The sequence below is a fragment of the Spea bombifrons genome, chromosome 5 (genome assembly GCF_027358695.1).
Source record: "Spea bombifrons isolate aSpeBom1 chromosome 5, aSpeBom1.2.pri, whole genome shotgun sequence".
Classification (NCBI taxonomy): Eukaryota; Metazoa; Chordata; class Amphibia; order Anura; family Pelobatidae; genus Spea; species Spea bombifrons.
The window spans coordinates 62,706,581-62,718,854 of record NC_071091.1 but is presented as its reverse complement, the minus strand read 5'-3'; positions in this window follow the sequence as shown (position 1 = coordinate 62,718,854).

The following is a 12,274-nucleotide window of genomic DNA, read 5'->3' as shown; positions in this document are numbered from 1 at the left end:
TCTGTCACGTCTTTCTTCCAGGCTATGTATGTTAAGATCCTTTAACCTTTCCTGGTAGGTTTTATCCTGTAGTCCATGAACCATTTTAGTAGCCCTTTTCTGAACATTCTCCAACATATTTATATCCTTCTGGAGATACGGTCTACAGTACTGTACACAATACTTCAAATGAGGTCTCACCAGTGATCTATACAACGGCATGAGCACTTCCCTCTTTCTACTGCTAATACCTTAGTTGATGGTAACTAATGAATTACATTGTATGATAGTTTGAATGACAGAGAAAAGAAGCAAACAACAAGATTCCATGTTTTTCAGAGGCCCTTTTTATTAAGTTGAAACATTAACACAATCTCAAAAGTAAAACATGTGTTGGGTTTGGCTCAGGGTTCCAGTTCTCTCTCAGGTGTCCTTCAGATTAGAGGACTGCATTGGGAGGCGGGTCCCGCGAGTCCCGCGGGACCCGCCAAAGAACTTGCGGGCGCGGGCGGTTTTTCAGCTATTGCGGGCGGGAGCGGGCGGTCAGCCAGCGTACCTGCGGGTCCCGGTAATCCCGCGCAGTCCCGCAAGGCTGCCTTCTCGCTGCTCCCTCACAGCGGCACTTCTCTTGTTCTGCCCAGGAACACAGCGGAGTCATCAAATGACTCTGCTCCGTTCCTGCGGGAAAAGAAAAGAGACCTTCTGTGAGAGTAACCTGAAGGCAGCCTTGAGTGCGCGGGAAATCTGCAATTCTGATAAGGCAGTGAAAGAGTTTGTATTAACCAGTATGTATGATTTAGGGAATAGATCAATGGATGTTTGTGAATGACTTCTGCTGGGGCTTCTATGATGGGGGAGAGTGGCACACCAGGGGGCATAGTGGCATATTGGGGGGCACAGTGGGTTATCTGGAGATATATGCATAACTGGGGGCACAGTGTCATATCAATGGTTGGAGTGGCATATCATGGGCACAGTGGCATATAAGTGTCTATAAGGCATAACTGGGGGCACAGTGGCATATCAGGGGTTGGAGTGGCATATCAGGGGGTATGTGGCATATCATGGGCACAGTGGCATATAAGAGTCTATAAGGTGCACCAGGGGGCTATAGGGCACTCCAGGGGGGACAGCACAGTGGCATATGTGGAGATATAAGGCATAACTGGGGGCACAGTGGCATATTAGGGGTTGGAGTGGCATATCATGGGCACAGTGGCATATAAGTGTCTATAAGGCATAACTGGGGGCACAGTGGCGTATCAGGTGTTGGAGTGGCATATCAGGGGGTACATGGCATATCATGGGCACAGTGGCATATCTGGGGGGTATAAGGCAAATCTAGGGGGCAGAGTGGCATATAGGGGGATATAAGGCATATCTGGTGTAGAAAGTGGCATATAGGGAAATATAAGGCATATCTGGGGGGCAGAGTGGCAAGCCTGGGGTCAGATATGCATAACTGGGGGGCAGGTTGGCAAATAAGAAAAATAAAAACAAGAAATACGTTTTTCTCAATTATACTTTTTATTAAATATGAAAACATAGTTTCCTTATCAATTAATATTTACTAGTAAAACTTTTTTTAGGTATTAAAACCTAGTTTGAGTGGGCAGGATAGGAAACATATGTTGCGGGAGCGGGCGGGAGTGGACAAACAATCAGCGGGAGCGGGCGGGATTGGACAAAAAATCAGCGGGAGCGGGCGGGATTGGACAAAAAATCAACGGGAGCGGGCGGGATTGGGCAAAAAATCAGCGGGAGCGGGCGGGAGCGGGATTAAAAAAGCAGTCCCGCGCAGGGCTCTACTTCAGATCATATCCATACAAGAGCCAAAAGAAGTGACATCACCAACAAAAAAGTGAACAGTATAACAATGTTCTTTAAGGACATGCAATGTCCACAGTCTGGCTACATCCATCTGAAAATGGGCTGTACACATCCTTCTCAGTTTCCACTGATGCCAACTTCACAGACCTAAAAGAGATCATTTATATTTTAATAAGGTCTTCAGTAAAGGAACAATCATTTACAAGACAAAATGCATTAACGTACATTTTACATTTGCAGCATGATTCTGAGCTTTTATGATGTCACATTCCTGTTCTCTGGTCATGAATGACAGATACTTTTTATTATTGATAATTTAAGAACTTACTTTTGTTTCTTGTGAAAAAATGTGTACATGACGATGGAAATCCAAATAATGTTCAGAACCGCTGCCAGTCCAATCAATAGAAAGATGAAAAATAGACGGATGTTTGCAGCCAGCTCATTGAAGAATTTATGTTTTATTTCCTCTGCCTCTCCTAAAGAAAGATTTCAAATTATGAAACTGCTTTTGGATTTTTATCATTCACCTAGGTTGACTGAATGTTAAAGCACAAGAGACAGTTTTTATAAACATACATTTATAAAGCACAATATAGTGAGTAGAGACATAGTATCATAAAAATGAATTTCGGAAAAAAGTTGTGTAAAATGTACTTATAATAGAAGTTAAATGCCTATCCTGGCTAGTTTCTAAAAAACTTAAAGAATTTGGGTAAGGCCTTTAATGCATTATTTTGTTATAAAGGGATTCTTTTCATGAAGGATAGAATAGCTATGAATATTAACAAAAAAAGTATATTTAAAAAAAAAACTGCAATGTGTGTATTCTTATAATATCTTACCTTCAATATCTTTGGCACTGGAGCCAGTCTCACCTAATACTTGCTCTTTTGCTGAAGAGCAGACACCATAAAGGAGAAGAAAAACCAGGAATAACGGTAAACGCGCAGACATTGTGCTTTGCAAGCAGCTTCGCACCAGGGTCTGTACTGAATGACCTACTCACTGTCTCTGCTATGCTGTGATGCTAGTATGACATCACAATCTCCACAAGGAATGCTCCTCTTTGGTAAAGTCATTTATGTCAAAATTTACCACGCTTGTAGTTTGCAATGTCATGCAGTTGCATGAAGTTAATAAATAATTTCAGGAGTAATAGCTCTGATATGGTCACTGTTAATGGATGTATTACTTGCAGTTATATAATGGATTGTTTACCATGACGTTGCATTTCCACAATCATTATAACAGCTCTCAGTTTCTTGCCTGCTGGTCACTGGGCAGAGTGCTGAGTGACAACGTGATTTAATAAGACGTTATCACACGCTAGCTGTTATCCACCTGCTGGATCTCCAGTTGTATTATTTGGACAGAGTAGGAGCCACTGCTGATCAATAACCTAATTAATATATAGCGACATTCCCTAATTTCAGTAATACCCCACATACATTGACACATTCCATAGCTAATAACAGTGCCTGTGATCAACAGGAAGGGGAGAAACCAGAGGCCCCAGCAGAATGTGCAAAGACCCTCCTTCCTCTCTACTCTGGCATGATCAGACTGTCTCTACAACATGAAAGATTACTCCTCAATGATAGGAATTATTTGACCATTTGACAGATCCACTGGATGACACCTATTCTTCCCATCACTGACAGCTGTCAGAGAGAGGGGGGGCATCCTGCTCCAGTGTTGTTACAGACACCCTGGCACCCACGGCAGGCCGCCCCCGCCAAGCCAGGCACTGTTCGGTTCTAGTATGATCCTCATCATGTGATAATCATTAGTGTATTGCAGAGATCAACGGGCATCAATATTTGGTAGCATGAGAAGCGTGACCATGCTGCAAGACTTTTGATTGGTGGAAAAGAGGGGCAGATATGCTGTACACTTATTGAATGGGAAAGATCAGGGGATGGTGACTTAGATACAGAAGGGAATGGCTCACCCTGAAGATGTTCCTCAGTTGTGTAGTGCCCCTGCTCCAGTATTCTTGCACTCTATAGCTAAAAGTTTCCTGACTCCTTGATTGTTATATGGTTTTGCTATCTGTCTCCTGCCTGATTTTTTACCTTTTCACATTTCTTGCACATATCAGGATGAATGCTACAGCTTGGAGTCTTTCCTCTCCTCTTGCACACATGCCATGTTTTCGCTTGCGTTTTCTGTCCTAGGGTTTAGGGGCGATTTATGTTTACATTTTTTTAGTTAGGTGAAACATTGAAAACTTGTCATGTAATGGAGTTGTCTCTGTTTTTCGGTCCAGCCTTGCAATCGATGGTTGTGAGGTACGCTGATCTCTGTGATAAACCAATTACCATGATCACTGACGCTCACATGTAAAATTGACTTTTTCTCTGTGTCACTCTCTGTACATCTCACACTGATGATCAGGTATAGAGAGGTACCGAGATACAGAGGTGAAAGATACAATTAATTAAAAATGTGATTAATACAATTTATTAAAATTAACCCTTCCCATCCCTTTTTGATCACATTAATAAACAGTTTTCTTTTACTTTTTAAAAGCTAATTTAATTTAATTTAGCCCTTACAGCCTCATGCTTTTGCAGTTATCAGTACATTGAACTGATCAGATCTTGTTTTTTATTGTTAAAAATATATATATATTAGTTAGGTGGGCGATTGGTTGGGATAAGTGGGTTAGTGTGAGGTTGGCAGTTAGATACAAAAAGAAATAATCATAAAAAAAATGTAAAAAATTATATTTATGCTTTATAGTTCTGTGTTCAAAATGCTGCATAGGTAAAGTGAGCAAGCTGAGGTCAAGGAGCCAGAAATCAGAATCATCAACAAGGACTAGCTAAGGTCAGGAATCTGAATGTCAGAATGAACGAGAACAAGCCAGTTGAAGAGGCCTCCCCTCAAGGGCGTTTTACCGACAAAGGAACTGCTTTAGGGAGGATGAGTAGAACCTGATTGTTGCAGAAAAAAAGATCCAATAAAGTTACCTACAGCTTCAGAGTCTAGAAAGGCCTCAGCAGTAGTGGAACCATTAGACCAAATCAAAAAACAGGAACAGTCATGTGGGTAGAGAGAAGGTCAGGGAGAAAATTGAAACTGTAGCTGTTCTTCATCTAATAAGCCCACTGAAAGCATAAGTTGTGATATTTGTGAGAAATTCAGGGGGCAATCCAATATACCTATAGCAGGTCCCCCAAGCCTGCTTAGGTGCGAGAATTTCCTGGCTTCTTGAGATATGTTCTCATGAGGTGTCCTGCAGGAACATTATCGCAGTACATACATAATACTTCCTGTCTCCTTCTGTTTATTTCTTGCTTTTTGAGTCAAGCTGCTCCCAATTGCATAGGCTCCTCGGGGCTAGCCAGTGTGATACCTGGAGGGATGAACTGAGGAGCCAGGCATATATTGGGCCTCATTCCCTATACCTGGGAAATCTCCAGGTTTGACCCGGAAATTGTCGGGTGAGCGCTGCTCCTCCAGTTCTCCGGGTCAAGACCCGAATGCTCCAAGTTGCCGGATTGGGGTCTTGACATGTCCAGCTCCCCACCCATATTTCCTTTAAATAGGGGTGTTTCCCACTGCCGTCAGCAGGAACTCCCCTGACATCAGTGGGAACACCGCCAACATCAGTGGGAACGCCGCCGACATCAGCAGGAACTCCCATTAACATCAGCGGGGGTCAGTGTGCAGTCCTGCAAGGGAAGGCTCCGGGTAGCCGGAGTCCAGAAGTTCCCAGGTATACTCATCCCTCTACCTCTGGATCTTTGTAGGTCAATCTGGGATACATAAGTGATAACCCCCTTCAAATCCCTGGATGTGATTTAATCTTTTAGACTGATTGGCCCAGGTTTTGGTGGTTTTCAATTTATAAAAAAACAAAAAAAAATGGAAACATGAAATAAAAAACAAAAAAACAAAAAAAAAGGAAAATATATGCTTCATTATTGTGACGGAAGCCTCCATCACTGGGACCACTGGAGAAGCCTGACTGCCAGCCTCCTCCCTGTTGACTATGGGCCCTGGGTTTATAAAGACTTCTGTGGCTACCCCCAGCAGTATCATCTCATCACTGGTTGAGGGGATTATCTCCAGCAGACAGCCAGGATCTGCCACCAGGGAGTGACCACCATTCTTTCAGTTTAATGTTGTATAAATCAGTCTCCATCCCTATTGTATCGTTAATCTCGTTCCCGGTTTGTAGTTTTTAATGGGGAAATTGTTGCTCACCACACGGATCTCAATGGTGCCGAGGCCTCATTATTTCGGGAATATGGGGTGCACCTAACACACATCGGTCTGGATCTTTGGAATTTGGCTATCCAGTCCGGGATTGAGAAAGCGGTAGCTGTGTGGAGGAGTCTATAGCGCAAGGGATCACGTGCATAGTCCATGGCAGGGGTACCCGAGGTCTGACGCTAGAGCTGGGGGTTGGTCAGCTTGGGTATGGCCAACCCAGGTAGCAGTAGCTTTGGTAGCTAGCTGCACGGGCTCCCCATGGCTCATCCCTGGGAGAGTGAAGTCGGGCTACTGTGCATTTCATAGACGCCAGTAGCTTTCAGTATGGTTTATGCCTGCGCCAGAGCCTCGGGGCCCTCGATCCTAGATGGACTAGGATCTGGTTATGGTCACGCTACCACTTTATGTTCTATGTAATGTTTACATAGTCGTTAGTTTATTTTATGTTATTTATCCTTAGGTATGCTCAATAAGATTGAGTGTCATGTTAACCTGTCATTGGTTGCAGCATATCTAGCTGCTATGGTTATGTTGCAGTAATTTTCAAATAAAACCTGCGACCTTTTACAGCCAATCGTTGGTGTGTGTATTTTATTGGGATATATGGGGGAGGTATTATTTGTTATACCATTGTCATGCTTTTTATTTTATTTTATGGCGTCTGCTCTTCAACAAATGAGCAAGAATCAGGGGAAGATGGCTCCAACAACATAGGTATTGTAAAACATTCTAAGAATATATACATATTATATATATTTCTTGATATGAATAGCTATTCTTTTCTTATTAAAAACCACCATTTTATGACAAAAGTATGCATCAAAGCCTTACCCAAATTCTTTCAGATTCTTAGGCATTTAACTTCCATTATAATTGCATTTTATACAACTCTTTAAGAAATTCAGGGATGTCTATGCCTGTTGTCAGAGGTGTATCTATTCAATATATTGTACTTTATAAATATTTTGTTTTTAGTGATGACTGTTAGACATGCTTAAACCATTGTATGAATGATCTGTTTTTATGATTCAGTCAATTTGGGGTAATAAAAAACAAAAGGCAGTCTCATAACTTTGGATTTTTTTTAGGAGAGATTAACAAAATTGTGGAGAAATTCTTCAACACGCTGGTTGGATACATCATTCTGTTCGTCATCTTTATAAAGACTGCACTGAGCTTTTTCTTCATTTGGTACATCTTCGTGTGCAAAAAGATTCACAGAATTGAAGCGTAAGTTCTTAAATTATCAGTAACTGTGTTTATAGTGATTCTTGACCGGAGAACAGGGCTGTGAGGTTATCTTCAGAGCTCAGAATCATGCAGTCGGTGAAGCTGCATCACACAAGTATGCATAAAAGAAAGAAATGAAATTTATGTAGCACCTGGCCTATTGAACCTAAGATCTGGTCCTAGAAACCTGATATATAAATCTGACTCCGCTTATGGTAACACTTTACTTTTTGCTTAGTACCCTCTCTGCCCAGAGAGACATCCATAGGTCCTGCTCATCTAATGATGAAAATGTATGTGATAATATTCTGCCCCATAGGCCTTTACATGTGATCAGTAAAGCACTCTTATGCCTTTTCTCTTTTAGCATTGTGGAGCTAACATAAGTGGAGATTGAAAAAGACGAATCCCCGATATTTTTTTTTAGCCTAATTTGTTTTTATCACTCGTTTCACATTCGTCTGTGGATATGATCCAATGGACAACCAAGGGAACTCAAACCCCGAGACACACATGTTTTACTTGGGGCCTCTCTAGATTTTTCTAGATCAATAAAAAGGATCTAAAAAAGATGGATTGTTGGAAAAGCCAAAATATTCCGCTGTGGGAAGAAATTCTTAATCAAATTAAAACTCAGGCAGTATCAGAGAGATACTTTTTCCGAAGTAATTTAGATTTTTATAATAAAATTTGGTCCAGTTGGAATCTATTCTCGATAGGGATTCCTTAAGAAATTCTTAAGAGTTCAACCCTTGCTCACTCCACCAGAGACACAAATCCCCTCTTTAAGACCCAAAGTTTCATCAGGATCATCTACCTTAGAGCATTGTCCTATCCACTTTATGTAATTTAGATGAATATTGTACGTTGTTTATAGTAAGTCTGTTTTACTTACCGATTTGTAACTTATTGATATTTGTTTGTCGTATTAATTTTAAAATACTTAATAAAGAATAATGTAAGAAAAATAAATACTCAGCACATGTTCAGATGGACACAGCCGGACTGAGGATTTTGCAAGTTCCCCGAAAATTTTTTTTGGCCTAATTTGTTTTTATCACTCGTTTGACATTCGTCCGTTATACTGCTTGAATATATTTCTTTTGTCTAGACCTGTGGGTGCCACCCCCCTTTTGGTTCATGGCAATAATTCAGCATTGTCCCGTTATCAATTTCTCTCTGTTTTTCGAAAATGCTTGTCAGCCTTGGGTTTGGCTCCCACATTATTTGGAACGCATTCTTTCAGAATAGGGGCTGCCACGGAGGCATCCAGATGGGGTATCTCCGATGACATTATCTAGCGAATTGGGAGCTGGGAGTCAGCCAGGTTTTGTAATTACTTCAGAAAAACTGCAGTAGATTTTTCGTAAGGGCTAGTTTACAATGTAATTAGTTATTTCATTAATTAGTAATCACCTGATGTCACAGAAATGATCATGAATCCTAGAGTATAAGGTTTGGGGAATGAGCTCAATTGAAACACTAAAAACCCATAAATCAGTCCAGCAATGATCGAATGTGTTGGAAGTTATCTCTGGAACTTTTAATTTTAGAGAAGGTGGTGGATACATGGAACAGCCTCCCATCAGAATACAGTAGGGAATGTAAAGATGCATGGCATATTGAATCTAAGACAAGGCCAGGAACTGACATTAGCCTTATATTTTTATTTTATTTTTTGCATTATTTTGATGCATTTTGAATAAAATGGAAGACTATTCACTAAGCTGAGAGTGCATGTGGAGTTCACTCAAATGTGAGTTGGCTAAAAATGCGACCCTGCAGCAGCAAAATTATATTCTAATAATAGAATATAATATATTCTAGTGAGAATAACTCTTGACCCCTGTCCAACATCATTGCACTCAAATTGTTGGAAAAATTATTTTGTCTAACCTAATCTTCAGCCAAACGAAAGAACTAATGCAAAAAATAAAATAAAGACAAGAAGCCTGAGGCACAAAAAATTGAAACTTCACATAAAAGAAAAAAAAATTAACTAGATTGACGTGAGTGTTAAAAAGGCCACTAATGCTTATATATTACACTATACCAGCAGCCTAAGCAGTTGAAGAATGCATTTCTTCCTCCAAATATTTGAAAGAAGCCTTTAGATTTGAATGCATTGACATGCGAGGACATGCAACCTCAGCCAAGTATAGTCAGGAGCTTACATTTAGTCATAAATATTGAAAAATGTACACGCTTCCAGTGATTAACAGATACCGTTACACAGAAAATTATAAATTTTCATTAATTTCCTTTAATTGTCACACACTAACTGTGCTATTATTATTTGGATTTATGAACCTCTTCTCCTTGTGGACTACCAGACAGATTAAATGTTGGACTATCGGTCTTTTCACTCCCGGGTGTCTTGCGGGGCAATACGCGTATACAACTCCCGGTGCCGGCACTCAGGATCATGAAAAAATTATCTCTAGAATAATGGTATCAAATATCCCAGATGGAAGTCATGGTTGGTACCGGGTTTTGTAAATGAGCAAGACACACGGCAGATAACGCATAATACAGGGAGACTAATATATCAGAAGACTGTTCTATAGCTTTTTTTTATGGGATGAAGGAATGAGTCTCAAATATTGTGAAAACAATAAACCCAATGAAATTATCACCATTGATTTTCCTTGCCAGCCACAAATATTTACTTGAAAAGTGAAACATGGAATGCAGAATGGATGTTGTGTATTATGGGTACAAAAATTACTTGTTTAACAGAGAAAATATTACTTGACAGCCAAAACAGTAAATGATGTGCCGTCTGCTGAGAACACGGATGGGAAAGCCGATGCAGACAGGATCTGGACATAAAATTAGGCTTTTTGTGGAATTGATGTGAGCAAGCAGAGGCTCAGTAATGTGACCGATGCACCATCATTTTCTATCCATCAGGGATTACTGTATGTATAAGTATATGTGCATTCTGTGCAACACTATATATAATGCAATATTGTGCAAACTATTACATTTTTTTTGTTTGTATGTCTTGTATATGTCAAGTATTTCTACAGCTTAGTGTATGCTAGAATACAAATGTAATGCCAAGGTTTAAACTGAAGGGTATTGGGCAATCTGGACCTATTATGACCAGCATGTCAAAAATGCCTAATAAACAACTAATTTAGCCCCTTAAGGACAGAGGGTTTTTCCTAACCTTCCCTTACATTTGTTGCTAATGTATCGGTTTGTCTTGGTCTGTCAATTCTTTTTTTTTTTCATACCCCTTGAATATATGTTTTGTATTAAGCGCTGCGTAAACTGTTGGGACTATATAAATAAAATATAATAATAATAAACCATAATTTCGTGGTTTTCCATGTCACATCGATCTCTTCCATATTACCATATAGTGTGTATATTAAGGTTAGCAAAATATTTTTACTTCTAGATGTGGGGTTGAAGAGTATTTGGTTACATTTATAATTTTGAATGTTTCATGAATAAATTCTTTAACCTTAAAACACAAACAGATCACATTTTCTTACCTATTGCAGTAAATTACACTTTTTTTTTTGAAAATGTTTGAATGTTGTGAAAAGATGCAAAATGCACACAATTCCAGCTAGGAAATCTATCAAAAATGAGAAACCACTAAGCAAGTTTAAACAAAATGAAATTCGTGCCTTACGTTGATGCAATTTTTCTATGTCTATGCAAACAAAACTAATTCTGTTTATTCAAACTGTCTGCTTTCTTTATGATAAAGTCCTTATTTTCACTGCGGAATTCAGCATAATGCTCTATATTTCCGCATATTATAACATTAGGCCTTAGCAAAGACAGACATCTGTGTTTCATGGAAATATGTTTTCTTTCAAACCTACAGATTGTAAAGTAACATTTTGTTGATAATTTTGCCTACATGAGGCTTATTACCTACATGAGGCTTATTACCTTACTCTGTGTAACCATCTGCCATGTACACTGCAAGATCAACATAGTTTTCCATATAGCCCTTATATTACATTACATTTATTTATAAAGCGCTGTTACAGTCGGGTTCAGGGAAAGGCAGCAAACAAAATTGACACAGGTAGAAGCCAGCAAAGAAAGAAGAACAAAAAGAGACAAGATAAGAACCGGCACAGTGGGAAAGGAGGCAAGGACAAGGAAGATGGTAGGAAGACATTGAGACAGAGCGTGAGAGAGTGTGAATGTGAGAGGGCGTGAGAGAAAGCGAGTGAGAGTAAGTGACATAATGGGATTTTGGTAATGGGGGCAGCATTTTGTATTAGGACCCAGGCAGCACAATGTCTTCGGCTGGCCCTGGTAATGAGGCAGAAAAGTTTCACTGATCCATAATATAGACCTTACTAAGTTACCAAGTTGAAAATTAGAGGGTTTAACGCAATTTTAACTACATGACTTTATAGAAAATGACATGCAAAGTTGGACTCCTATGTCCATTATTTAGGCAAAATAAAGGGTTTATAAATGTAGGAGAGCAGTTCAAAAATTCAGACTCATAGACGGCTGTAAAAGCAAACTCAGTTTCTGACAGTTTCCTCTTAGAACACGCTCATTTAAGAATGCTTCACAGATCATAGGACTAATCGGATGAATTTACCCTGTCTCTAGCAGGCTGTTTAAACATTACTTCAAAGTTTGTTTGGTGTTTAAGAGGTATACGCAAGTGACGGATGAAATAAGATAAGAGCTTTTCAATCCATGTGATAAATGAATTATACTTCTTTCACCAGGGTTAATGCATTGTCATTAAATTATATCAAATTGTCTGGACAGATTATGTCACGCACATCTTTGAATAGGTGCATAAATGCATAGTTTCCAAACTGTTATGTGTGTTATAATTTACATTCACGGTAGACTTCCAGTACTTCTAAAAGATAAACACGCTAAAGGTTATCAGTGCTGAATCCCCTATCCCAGTTATTATCAAACTGAGTTACACTCAGGGCTGGCCTTAGGGGTGTGCGACCTGTGCGACCGCACAGGCCGCCATGGTAGCAGGGGCGCCTGCCCGGGA